The sequence below is a fragment of the Rhinopithecus roxellana genome, chromosome 5 (assembly GCF_007565055.1).
Source record: "Rhinopithecus roxellana isolate Shanxi Qingling chromosome 5, ASM756505v1, whole genome shotgun sequence".
Lineage (NCBI taxonomy): Eukaryota > Metazoa > Chordata > Mammalia > Primates > Cercopithecidae > Rhinopithecus > Rhinopithecus roxellana.
Window position 1 is genome coordinate 79141631 of NC_044553.1, and position 13393 is coordinate 79155023.

The 13393-nt window shown below is 43.7% G+C and overlaps 1 pseudogene; it reads left to right on the top strand.

The window, feature by feature from the left end:
- The first annotated feature begins 7550 nt into the window (after positions 1-7550).
- LOC104663451 overlaps positions 7551-13393 on the top strand; it is a 12334-nt pseudogene continuing 6491 nt past the window's right edge.

Sequence of the window (13393 nt, forward strand, 5' to 3'; positions counted from 1 at the left end):
TTTTAAAGGAAAACATACACCTATTAAATTTGACTTATGATGTTTATTTTGCCTGCATCGTGAAAATGTTGATTTCGTTAGTCATAGTAGTTGGCCAATGACAGCAATTTCAAAATAATCCCTGGATAGTTGACAGCCTGCCAACCATTTCTACAGTTATGAAAATATTCCTCTTTATATGATGTTAGGATGTATTGCTGCATTTTTTCAAAGTTCAATTTCTTTATTTTTCATAAGCTAGTGAAAATAACTTTTAAAAATCGCTCTTCACATTTTTACTGCAGGTATCACCACAAGTATGTATTATTTAGGCCTATCAACTGACAGCATATTACTTTTGTCAAGAAAATTACTAATATTTGTAGCAAATAAGAAATAAATGTAGATAGGCAAACTTATGATGAAAACTTACATCTTTGTTTGGGTTCCCCAAAACGCAAACTGAGATAAAGACTTGATTACAGATAGTTTATTTGGTGATCTCAGGAACTTCATGGGATGGAGTGAGGAAAGGGAGAGGAAGAAAGGAGAAAAGTAAAAAGGGGGTGCCTTAATTAGTAGGTTCCATTTTCCTCAGCCACTGGGGCTCACTTCCGCTGGGGAGCCTCTGAGAAACCATATAGAATATGCCTCAGGAGGAATTCACTGAGGGATGGGGAAGTTGGGAGGGCTTATCTTCTAACTCTTGAACCTTATTGATTAAAGGTTGACCTTGGGGGCACTATGCCCTCAGCACTTCCAGGCTACTCTCACTACGGGCTGAGAAGGGCCTCAGCAGAGAAGCAGAGTTACAGCACTCGTGGTATGAAGATGTCAGTGTGTATGGACATGTTTGCAAGCTGCAGGGCAACTAACAGGTGGGCCGTGGGCAGGGTATCAGTAGTGACTACCATGTTCACTCCTTGCTCTCAGCAGATCCTCTCATGCCCACCCTGAGTTTGCTCTGTTACTGACATTTCAGGGTTGTAGCTGGCTGCAATCTCCAAAAATGACAGAAAATAGAAGAATATGTGGAACAAGTCACAATCTTCACTGCTACAGCTGGTCCCAAGGCTATAATCTATACTCATGATCCCTCTGCTCCACCACCTCTTCTAGAGTTCCCGAATCCTTGGCTAGCACTTCCACTAGTCATCGTTGCTTGCTCAGTGAATGACCGCACCTTCATCTCTGAGTTGGTTGAGCCTTGATTACCTTGCCCTTGTCAGGCCATGGTTGCTTCAATTGCTTCTCTGCTATTATCATCAGGCATAGAAACACTAAGGGGTCCCCAAGTGAATCCCCCAAGTTCTAGACATCTTCCTTCTTGGGCCCATTATGTAGCAGCAACTCCAACTCTTCAAGATAATCAAAGTCAGTCACCCCTGCCAGTGTAATCATGCCCATTTTGCCTGCTGATCTGACAGCATGGAGATGCTCAAGTCCTCAGGTGACACTGTATTGATGCAGTGAAACACTTACTGTCTCCCTCTGTCCACACACCCTGAGACCAAGGCTTTTCATCAGGAAGAGCCTGAAGTTATAAGAATTAAAAACATAATTTCCACTAGTGGCTCAAAGGGAGTGTGTTTAAGTCCATCCTACTTGCACCCTTTAATTAGCGTTCCTGTGTATTCGAGATGCTCGGGAAACAGCACAGTGATTGCATATGGTGATCATTGGTTCAGCAAACATACTGCATCCTCAAGGACAATGACCCAGCCATGCGAGGTGTCATTTCTAAGTTGATGCCTTAAGTGTTTACAAGGCTATTCAGATGCTTCCTCTGACCTCCTCAAAGCCAATAGTCTTCTGATACAATGGATCAGAGCATTACTCTCAAGGGTAGTTTTGGTTTGTTTTTGTTTCTTTTTGTTTTTGCTTTAGCTTCAAGAATTCAAAGCAGCTCAGCAAGTGCTGTGCCTCTCTCTTAGTGGTAGGAAATGTAAAATATTCCTTCAGATAGGACGTCTCAACATACCTTTAGATCTTTGGGCCTCTAAAATATTCCCTGACGTGGCAGGCTTCCAGAACTTTGTAGGGTTTATCTCTCATCCTTCAGCATGAAGTATTTCAAGCCAGAATACTTGCTCCTTCCTGAAAACTAAGTCCAATTATTATTCTATCATTAATATAATGGGCCAGGATGATGTTCTATAGAATGTCAAGATGATCAAGGTGACTGCAGACTATATTGTAACAGAAATGAGGAACATTTAACAAATTCCTAGGACCAGGTCGTGAATGATAAAGAGAATGCATTCAACCAAAACAACAGTCTTTGGCACTTAGTGTGAGACTATTGCAAAAATAGTTTGCATTCACAAGAGAAAGATAGAAGTACACATTCACTATCAGTATGAAGGATCTTGCTAAAGCAACCAGCTTACTCAGTCTTCATGTGGCTTTGCTTTCTTTCAGCATGGTGGCCTCAGGGTAGGTTGTCTTCTTACACAGTAGCTCAATGCCACAGAGGCAACTGTCCCCAGGAATAAGGTAGAAGCTGCATCACCTTTTATGACTCAGCTGTGAGAATCACACAGCGTCCCTTCTGAACACTACTGGTCAAAGCAAGTAAAGTCCAGCTCAGATTCAAGGGGATTAAAATTAGATTTCGGCCGGGCGCGGTGGCTCACACCTGTAATCCCAACACTTTGAGAGGCCGAAGCAGGCGGGTCACTTGAGGTCAGGAGTTCAAAACCAGCCTGACCAACATGGTGAAAACCCCGTCTCTACTAAAAATACAAAAAAAAAAAAAAAAAAAAAAAACAGCCAGGCATGGTGGCAGCCACCTGCAATCCCAGCTACTTGGGAGGCTGAGGCAGGAGAATTGCTTGAGTCTGGGAGGCAGAGGTTGCAGTGAGCCAAGATCGTGCCATTGCACTCCAGCCTAGGTGACAGAGCGAGGCTCCAAAGCTCTGTCTCAAAAAAACAAGAAAGAAAAAAGAAATTAGATTTCATCTCTTGGTAGGGGAATGACAAGTTTGCATCGTAGAAAAGCAATTGGGATGAGAGATATTGTTGCAGCCTTCTTCAGAAAATACAACCTGCCACATCTCTCACAGCAAGAACTATGCTGCCCTGCTCAGGGCCTGCTGAGACTTGTTCCTAGTTTTTGGAATATAGGCAATGAGGGCAGGCAGTGGCAGACCTTGAAGCAATCTTGGAGGTGTCTGCTTCAGAGGAGGACAGTGTAGAGTCTCTAGGCAGTGAGAAGTTGTTCTCTTCAACTAATGGGGTGCAGGATGGGTTCAGGGAATCTAGGGGTTCAAGGTTCTCAAGCATGTCTACCCAGATGCCTGCCTGCACCCCAGTAGTTCTAGGGACCGTTTCCTTCCTCTAGGGCTTTGTCTTTTACATCAGAGGACTGCCTGGACTGTGCCTTCAGTCGGCTTTGTAGTTCTGTTACTCTTGCAATGAACCCCTGAGTGTCATTTTTAGAACAGTCTGCCCCCAATTGCAGGAAATGGGGATTTTTTTTTTTTTTGAGATGAAATCTGGCTCTCTGTCACCCAGGCTGCAGTGCAGTGGCATGATCTCAGCTCACTGCAACCTCTGCCACCTGGGTTCAAGAGATTCTCCTGTCTCAGCCTCCTGAATAGCTGGGATTACAGGCGTGCGCCACTATGCCTGGCTAATTTTTGTATTTTTAGTAGGGATGGGGTTTCACCATGTGGGCCAGGCTGTTTTTGAACTCCCCATCTCAAGTGATCCACCTGCCTCAGCCCTGCAAAGTGCTGGTATTACAGGCGTGAGCCCCCACACCTGGCTAAGGAAATGGAGATCATTTTAGATCCTTCCAAGGAGGCCTTCTGGCTTTCACTACTATGCTCTGAATGGATAGTTGGATGATATAAACCTGTCTTTCTTTTTTCCCAATTCTTCTAAGGCAGTTAACAAGAACAAGACAATCCTTCAATTCCTGTGACTATCACAACCCCATATCCTTCAGGAGGATGAGCCCTACTGCATAAGCTAAGCTTCTCTTTCACCTTTACTTCATCCAAGTACACCATGGGTCAAGTGTAGGTACTGGAATCTTCGAAGTGCCCGGGTTTGTCACCACCTTACCACCACCAGTGGGGTTTTTGTTGCCACCATACCATTGAGAATATACTTTCTATAGTCACTTCCAGTACCCGTTACCTTAATTTGAGTTCCTCCAAAATCAAACCTTGTGACAAAGCTTTGGATACAAGAGGCTATCTTGGAGAGGATCCCAGGTAGAGCAAGTGAGGGAGTGTGGAAAGTGAGAGAGGTGAAACAGAAAACTGAATTGATGAATGGGTTATTACTGTGGGCAATTTGGGCTCTTTCCCATTTGGGACCTCTGAGGAACCACACAGAATGCCTCCCACCAAGGTATGGGATGGTTGGATATTAATCCACTGATCCTCATCCTTCATGAGTTGAGGGGTGTTCTGTCCCCAGCAATTCTAGGATGCCTTGTGAAGGTTGGGCAAGCTTTTGTTGTACTGGAGGAAATCCTCAGTCAGAGAAGCAGAATGAGGCAGGTGCTTGAGTGGGCAAGCCATCAGCATGCTTAGGATTCCTAAGTTCACTGCAGCTGCAGGTCAGGTCAGCTCAGTCCAGGGGACATGGGGAAGGGCATCAAGATGGTCTGCTACCTGCTCTTCGGTAATTCATATGGAAAAATCAGGAGGCAGTCCCTGTTAAACATTGTGGACTGAACACATGTGTTTATCACAGCTCCATCCTGAAGCATCTCTGAAGTGACTGAAAAGGAATAAAAAACAATCTTATAAAAACTGGAAGGATAAAGAGAACAGAAGAGGCAACAACAGACAAGAGCTAACAAGAAAATGCTGGAAGATGGAAGGCAGATGGGTGAGCGGTAACAAAGTTAGCAGAGCAACAAGAAAGTTTGCTTTGCTGTGAAAAATACCAGAAAACAAAAGCAATATAGGGTGTTTATAGCAGAAGCTGTCCCTGCTCTACCTATGTCATCTGGGATCCCTCTGCCATCTCTTTGCAGACCAGCTGAATTCCAGTGTGCATTCTTTCACAAAAGCCAGCATTCTGCTGGAAGGTGCAAGAGCCAGAAGCGCCTGAGGACTTATGTCCCTTCCCTCCCAGCACAGCCCTTAACGAATGACTGACGAGGGTGGGGACAGACATACTCCAGCTCTTTTGCCCTCTCACTGGGATGACTTTGAGGTGTGACCTATGATGTTCCCCCAAGCCGTCTGTGGGAATGAATCAAAATTGCCTTCCAATTGGGACTTGGCTTGATGTTGTACCCTTACGTGGCCTCTTTCTACTCCTACTTTCTCACTTCTCTCTTTTCCCTGGGAATATTTCCTAAGAAATCACTTTCATGTGCCTTTTCCTCTAGTGCAGCACTGCTTGAAGATACTTCTGTTTCAGTGATGTAGGAGGGTGTGTGTGTGTGTGTGTGTGTGTGTGCACGTGCATGCACTGGGTTATCATTTAACATGAATTTCTTATCGTGAAGCCAGTTTGAAAGCCACTCTTCTATACCACATTAAACTGCCTGTTTTTTCACTGAGCTGGAAGTTTTCCTTGATGCCCCAAAGTAAGAACTGTAGATCACATTCCAAATCTTACTGCTTAGTTGAGCACAGTGACTTAAAACATATTAAATAAAAATGTAGGCTGGGCACAGTGGCTCACACCTATGATCCCAGCACTTTGAAAGGCTGAGGTGGGTGGACCACTTGAGGTTAAGGGTTCGAGACCAGGCTGGCCAATATGGCGAAACCCTGCCCCTACTAAAAATATACAAAACAATCAGTCAGGTATGGTGGCATGTGACTGTAGTCCCAGCTACTCAGGAGGCTGAGGCAGGAAAATCGCTTAAACCTCGGAGGCGGGGGTAGCAGTGAGCTGAGATTGCACCACTGCACTCCAGCCTGTGTGACAGAGCGAGACTTTGACTCAAAACAAACAAACAAACAAACAAGTATTAGTTATGGCTCTAAAGAACGAGGTCAACTTTGACACAATTGGCTGGTCTCGTCTTTGACTTCTTGGGCAGCCAACCATGCTAAAAAGCTTTCAAAGTCCAGGCATCCCTTTAAAGTTGATAAATGTGGCATAAAGGTTGTGATAGTTTGTTGGGAATAGACTCCCCCAAAATCTGGCCATGAACTGACCCCAAAACTGGCCATAAACAAAATCTCTGCAGCACTGTGACATGTTCGTGATGGCCATGATGCCCACGCTGGAAGGTTGTGGGTTTACGGGAATGAGGGCAGGGAACACCTGGCCCACCCAGGGTGGAAAACTGCTTAAAGTCATTCTTAAACCACAAACAATTGCATGAGCGATCTGCACCTTAAGGACATGCTCCTGCTGCAGATAACTAGCCAGAGTCCATCCCTTTATTTTGGCCCATCTTGTTTCCTGTAAGGAATACTTTTAGTTAATCTCTAATCTATAGAAACAATGCTTTTCCCTGGCTTGCTGTCAATAAATATGTGGGTAAATCTCTGTTCAAGACTCTCAGCTCTGAAGGCTGTGAGACCTCTGATTTCCCACTCCACACCTCCACATTTCTGTGTGTGTGTCTTTAATTCCTCTAGCACCACTGGGTTAGGGTCTCCCTGACCGAGCTGGTCTCAGCAATAGTTGATCGTTAATTTTTTTGCAGGCTGGCAGAAACAAGAAGATCAAGTTTGCCTTGTAGCAGAGCCAGAAAGTGTGCCTGATCACAGGCAGGACAGTCACCCGAGGACTCTGGCCCTTTGCTTGGCTTGGATGGAGAGAGGTGAGGTGTACAGAATTGCTTTGCATTTGTCCCCAAAGACAAGGTAGTTAAGAGAAGATAACACACCACATATTCACTAATAACCAGTGAGACCTAGCAAAGAGGTCACATAAATTTCTGTCAGATTTGTGGGAATCCCAGGGCAGGCCTCACTGCCAGAATCGGTCAGGGGACATGAGTGGAGGGCTGAGAACATCAGTTCTATAAGTACAGTGGAGATGAAATCTGAAAGACATTGCAAAGGAAGGGGCAGGAGAGTCATCTTCCCAGGAAAGCCATGGGATCCCTGCCATTACATGTGTCTGTTGATAATCCTTACTTGTTAGTACATGACGTAACACTGTCTACATGTTTTGCAAAAATATGTTGAAAAATCTGATGGAATGATTGAGACACAAGGAAGAAGATCTAAACTCATCAAATTTAGGATGGAGATGACTGTGAGTTAAGAATTTATAGGGGGCTGGGCGTGGTAGCTTATGCTTGGAATCACAGCACTTTGGGAGGCTGAGGTGGGAGGATCACTTGAGGCTAGGAGTTTGAGACCAGCCCGGGCAACATAGTGAGACCATTTCTCTAAAAAAAAAAAAAAAAAAAAAAAAAATTAGCTGAGCTTGGTGGTGCACACGCATAGTACCAGTTACTCAGCGGGCTGAGGAGGCAGGATGACTTGAGTTCAGGTGTTGGAGGCCATAGTGAGCTATGATTGTGTCACTGCACTCCAGCCTGGGTGACAGAGTGAGACCCTGTGTCTGAAAAAATAATAATAATTTTTACAGTCTAATATTGTCCCGAAGAAGAGCCTGACTTTCTGATGGTCATGGATATTCTGGACTCCCTGAAGGTGTGGTGGAGCATGGGGAGTAGGTGCTCATCAGCACCACCAGGGTCTCTGTTAAGCAGAATACTGTGTATGGGTATCAATCCCTGGAGGGGAATTCTGTGTACTTATTAATCCCAGGGGAGAACTCTAAACACCTCACCAACTTCTACTACTACTAAGATTCCTATATCTAGCAGTTTTCTAGATCTAGCAGGAGGTTTTGCCCAAACCCAGCTGCCAGTGTTGGTGAGACACAGCACTTGGGCAACTTGTCAGGCAAAGCAACTTAGTACTCCCAGACAGGCAGCAAGAGCCGACAGAAGTCTAGGATCCATGATGTGCTGGCCCCCAAGGCTCAGGGAGGCTGCCCACAGTAGATGCAGACTTATCTGTATGTGCCCTACTTTGCACCTGATACAGTTTGGATATTTGTCCCCTCCAAATCTCATGTTGAAATGTGATCCCCAGTGTTGGAGGTGGAGCCTACTGGGAGGTGTTAGGGTCACGGGGGCGGATCTCCCATGAATGGCTTCGTGTCCTCCCCATGGTAATGAGTGAGTTCTCACGCTGTTAGTTCACATGAGATCTGGTTGTTTAAAAGAACCTGGCGCCTTCTCCTTTCTCTCTTGCTCCTCTTATGTCATGTGACATGCTGGCTCCCCTTTTGCCTTCTACTATGAGTGGAAGCTTCCTGAGGACCTCACCAGAAGCTGAGAAGATGCAGGTGCCGTGCTTCTTGCACAGCCTGCAAAACCATAAAAGAAATGAACCTCTTTTCTGTATAAATTACCCAGATATTCCTCTATAGCAACACAAACTGGACTAATATAGCACCACAGCTGAGGCACCCTGAAAGCATTCTGCTCTGGTTTTATACCTCAGAGGCCACTTGGGTTGCTGAGCCAAGCAGTACAGGCTCTTCTAGGAATGACAGAGACGAAGCCTGGAGTATTCTGGGCATTTCCTCCTCATCTCAGCACGTTGCATTCTCCGTATATTCTGCCCAAGAATTGCAAGCAAGAGAGGGTCAGCCAAGGCTGTTTGGGGACTTGTCCTCCTGTCTGGTTGAAGGATCCTTCAGCACCAGCCACCTCTCTCTCCTGGCTCCATGTTCAGTCTGCTACTTTCTGATTATTACTCCAGGTTGGAGGGATGCCTCATGGACAACCCTTTTCTCATCACCGGGAGGGCATGTTCCCCATTGAAACTGAATCCACTGAGTTGAGACTCAGTCAGTATCATGTGCGTTTAGGTTGTGGGAGCCAGTTTTCAGCATCAAACTCTCTCCAAGGTGTTGGTATCCAAGCTCCTGGCTGAAATAACACATATAATGGCTTAGCACTGTGCCCAACAGATTCTAGGTGCTTGGTGAGCAACAGTTGTTATTAACTCTAGATGCCAAAGCCTGTTGAAATATGTGTAATTGAGAAATTAGTAAGAATGAAATCCAATTTTAAAACTTTCAGGCCGGGCGCAGTGGCTCACACCTGTAATCCCAGCACTTTGGGAGGCCAAGGCAGGTGGATCACATGAGGTCAGGAGTTCAAGACCAGCCTGACCAACATGGTGAAACCTCCATCTCTACTAAAAATACAAAAATTAACCAGGCATGGTGGCACATGCATGTAATTCCAGCTACTCAGAAGGCTGAGACAGGAGAATTGTTTGAACCTGGGAGACGGAGGTTGCAGTGTGCTGAGATCACGCCACTGCACTCCAGTCTGGAGGACAGAGCAAGACTGTCTCAAAAAAACAAAACAAAACGAAAAATTTCCAATAGTTTGTGCTTCTATAACATGTCATTAACAGCCCACATGGGAATTTGAGAAATATCGTTATTCGCATCCGAGAGGGATGTAACTGGAAGCTGTGAAGATTAACATCTGAGGGCACAGAGAACAGGCTCAAGTTTACTGTTATGTAGCCCTCCTCCTAGTTCCTGTGTCCCATTGGAGGTGCCCTGAAATCTTTTTTTTCTCTAGTCTGTGATCCACACACCATTTAGGTCTGTATGTGTCCATTTTAAATAAAATTGCATTCCCACTATGTAATTTCCCCATTGAAAAACTGGGGCACACAAAGCCCTGTTGATCTCATCAAATCCTGATTAGTGGCCCTGCTTCTTGCAACTCATAGAAGAAGACATTTAAAATGAAGTCCTCATTTATACGTATATACATATGTATACATATATATATATATTTTTTTTTTTTCATTGTTTCAGCTTTCCAATCAGTTTAGGTATAGGATTTTATTGATTTCAGTGTGCATTTATTTGGATGTTAGTAATTAGAGGATTCCACAAAATGGGATAGAGAATACCCAGAAACATACTCATTCTAGACTCTTAACTGTCCTTACCCTCCCATCCAAGCTTCTCAGATTGACTCCTTCTAATGTGTCAAGATTAAACCAAAACCTTACCTATTGAGAACAAAATAGTTATTAAGGAGCAGAAAAACATCTTTAAACAAGTTCTGAAGATTACCTTCATTGGGCTTAGTTTACACCCCAGGGTAAAAGTAGGGTGTGATCTTTGTTCCCGCCTGAAATATTCATCCACGGCTACATGAACGAAGCGGGAGGCAAGACCAGTTCTGTTTAGATAAGGGTTTCCAAAATAATTGTACTGTTTAAATAACACAGCTTTGTGGTCACAGGAACTCGTTCTTAAATTTAAATTTATATATAAATTCCTTTTGCAGAGAGGCTCATTTAAGACAATAAGAGAACTTTAGATAAAGTTAGGTAGAGGAAAGAGAAATAGAAATACAAGTGTAAGAAGAAAAATGAAGAAAAGCAAGACCTTAATGATTTGTATAACTAGACGATGGTAGGGAACAGAGTGCTATGATATTTACATTCCATTGACTATTCTAAAAATGCTGTTAGAGTTTTGTTTTAAAGTCAATATTTATTTTTTATTTATTTCATATTTTTGAGTCAGAGTCTCACTCTGTCATCTAGGCTGGAGTGGTGCTAGGATTATAGGCATGAGCCACTATGCCGGGCCTAAAGTCAATATTTAGAAGATACTGCAAATTATACACTTAACAACTATTTAATCTTATAGAACTTGTCATTATCAATCTAGCAATGTGTGTCTGTGAGACAGAGGAGGGTGGGGAGGGACACATAGGTTTCTAAAACTCTTTTGGAGGTACCTGAGTCAAAAAATGTTTGGCAACAGCCATTGTGGGATTTGGAGGCTTAAGTGGCAGAATCTGTCCTCAGTTCCCTAAACCTGCATGCTGCAGTACAGTAGCCACTAGACACGTGTGACTGTTGAGTGCCTGGGACACGGTTAGTCTAAAGGAGATGTGCAGTAAGTATAAAATGTATACCAGGTTTCAAAAACTTCGCATTGGCTGGGCGCGGTGGCTCACGCCTGTAATGCCAGCACTTTGGGAGGCCAAGGCGGGCGGATCATGAGGTCGGGAGTTCAAGACCAGCCTGGGCAATATGGTGAAACCCCATCTCTACTAAAAATACAGAAATTAGCTGGGCGTGGTGGCAGGTGCCTGTAACCCCAGCTGCTGGGGAGGCTGAGGCAGGAGAATCGCTTGAACCTGGGAGGCGGAGGTTGCAGTGAGCGGAGATCACGCCACTGTACTCCAGCCTGGGTGACAAGAGCAAAGTGTTTTAAAAAAACAAACAAACAAACAAACAAACAAAAACTTTGCATTAAAGGAAAAGAATGTAAAATATCTCAAATAATTTTTATACAGGTTACATATTAAATTATAATATTTTGTATATATCGAGTTAAATAAAACATATTATCAAAATTAATGTCACCTGTTTCTTTTGTATGTGGCTCCTAGAAAATTTTAAAGTACATATCCATATGTGGTTGCATTTTTTATTTCATGTGATATTTCTATTGAACAGACCTCAGAAATCCCTGTAGCTCTTCAAGATTTTTGCAATATCTGCTATTACTGATGGTAATATTATGAAATCATTATTTTTCACTTTATATTGACTGACATTCTAAAGTTATTTTAAAAGGAAGCTATAGATCATGGGTTTAATATATTAGCTCAAATTGTTAATACACATTAAATATATAACTCTTGAAATTTTAAAAAGCCTCTCCCTCAGCATACCTCTGAAACCATGTTATGTTGCAGTAATAACAGGGCAACTATACACTGGGAAGCGTTGCCCTGGACTGAGGAAAAGGGATTTAAAGGGAATTTCCTTGGGTGGTGGAAGCTCTTGGCCCACTCCTGAGCAGTGCTGTTCCTGGCCACCAGAGGACTGGCCACCAAGAGCCATGGCCTTGGGAGCAGCTGTGAGACAGCAGAATCTGAACTTCAGAGGACGGATGAAATTGCCCTGCCTTAGGGGAGACTCTAAGACACTCTAAGGAGAAACCTTGGCGGTAGACAACAAGCATCTCAGTGGCATCAGATGGACGAATAATAACGATCTTTCTGTTTCAAACATCCAAAAAGCAGCACCCTAACTCTCCAAAGGAAAGATTGCCCCACCTGGCTATTTATCGGGTTTGAAGTCAGGTTAAATTGATTTAGAAAAAAATCAATGAGTCTTCCCCCAGGACTGTGCAATAAAATTCAGACCCCTTAAACATGTCTGCAACATGGGTGCCATGATCCCCATATATATATCAATGAAGCTCAGATGGCCTAAGTGACTTCCCCAATGTCATTATAGTTAACAAGTGACAGCCTGCTGGCTCCAAACCTGGAAGCCTTGTTATACCCATTTTACAATAGGGTACCATGGACACAACAGAGATATGGCCCTGCCCTCCACACCTGTCTGTTCACTTACTTCGTGTCAGTGAAACTTGGGAGGTGTGGTGCCAATCTAATTGGGACCCCAAGGCAAAAGGCCTTGGTAAATATATCTAAGTAATAATATTATGATGATCATGGCAAATAATCATTCCTTGTTCTTCTCTTTCCTCAAGATCGACTTTAATACAAAACAAGAGCAAGCCTTTCATCTAAGGAGCATAAAAAGGCTAAATGGAGTTTGTGTGGCTGCACCTGTCTGTTCGCTTACTTCGTGTCACCATTTTCCTAGAATCAATGTGATTATTCGCCTATGGACACAGTTTCCTAGCAACATACATCTTGAACCAATTCAGGTAAATTTCCTCTATCACTTATAGTCACCTGGCTTCTGCATCAAGTGGCTCTTCACAGGCCTCCAGGAATATTAGTATTATGCCTGCTTAAGGGAAATGAGCAAATGTTAAGCTTATACACCACCTTTCTCTTGGGATTTTACGATACAAAGCAAGAGCCATCAGCAGAGGCTGCCACAGTCTCTTTGAAGGCTGTTGGGTGGTCACAAAGCCTTGAAAACAGAGCAGAACAGATTTATCTTCAGGGTTTCCTGATCATGAGGGAAAGGAGTAGTCCTTATTCAACAATCATTGTTAATGATCAGGAGAGCGACCCAGGAAATAATGTGATTTTCCTACACGAGAGTCTAACCTGGTCTTCCCGCTGAGAGCAGGCTGGCAAACACCTTTAAGGCAAACGACAGTCAAGTTATTGCCAAACCTCTTAGCAAATAATGTGTGCTTTTTCCATGTTTTAAGTGTATTATTTATTTTAAATTCCCTTTATCCTTCCAAGACTGATTGAAAGAAAAGATTATGTTGTTTGAATCCCTACAGGCAGGACATTCACTTTGGTATTCATTCAGCGGGTTTTGTGGTTGCTGATCATATGCTCAACAATGATGTGCCACTTTTAATTAGAAAAGTAATGACCGTTGGCCGGGCGTGGTGGCTCACACCTGTAATCCCAGCACTTTGGGAGGCTGAGGCAGGCGGATCATCTGAGGTTAGGAGTTCAAGA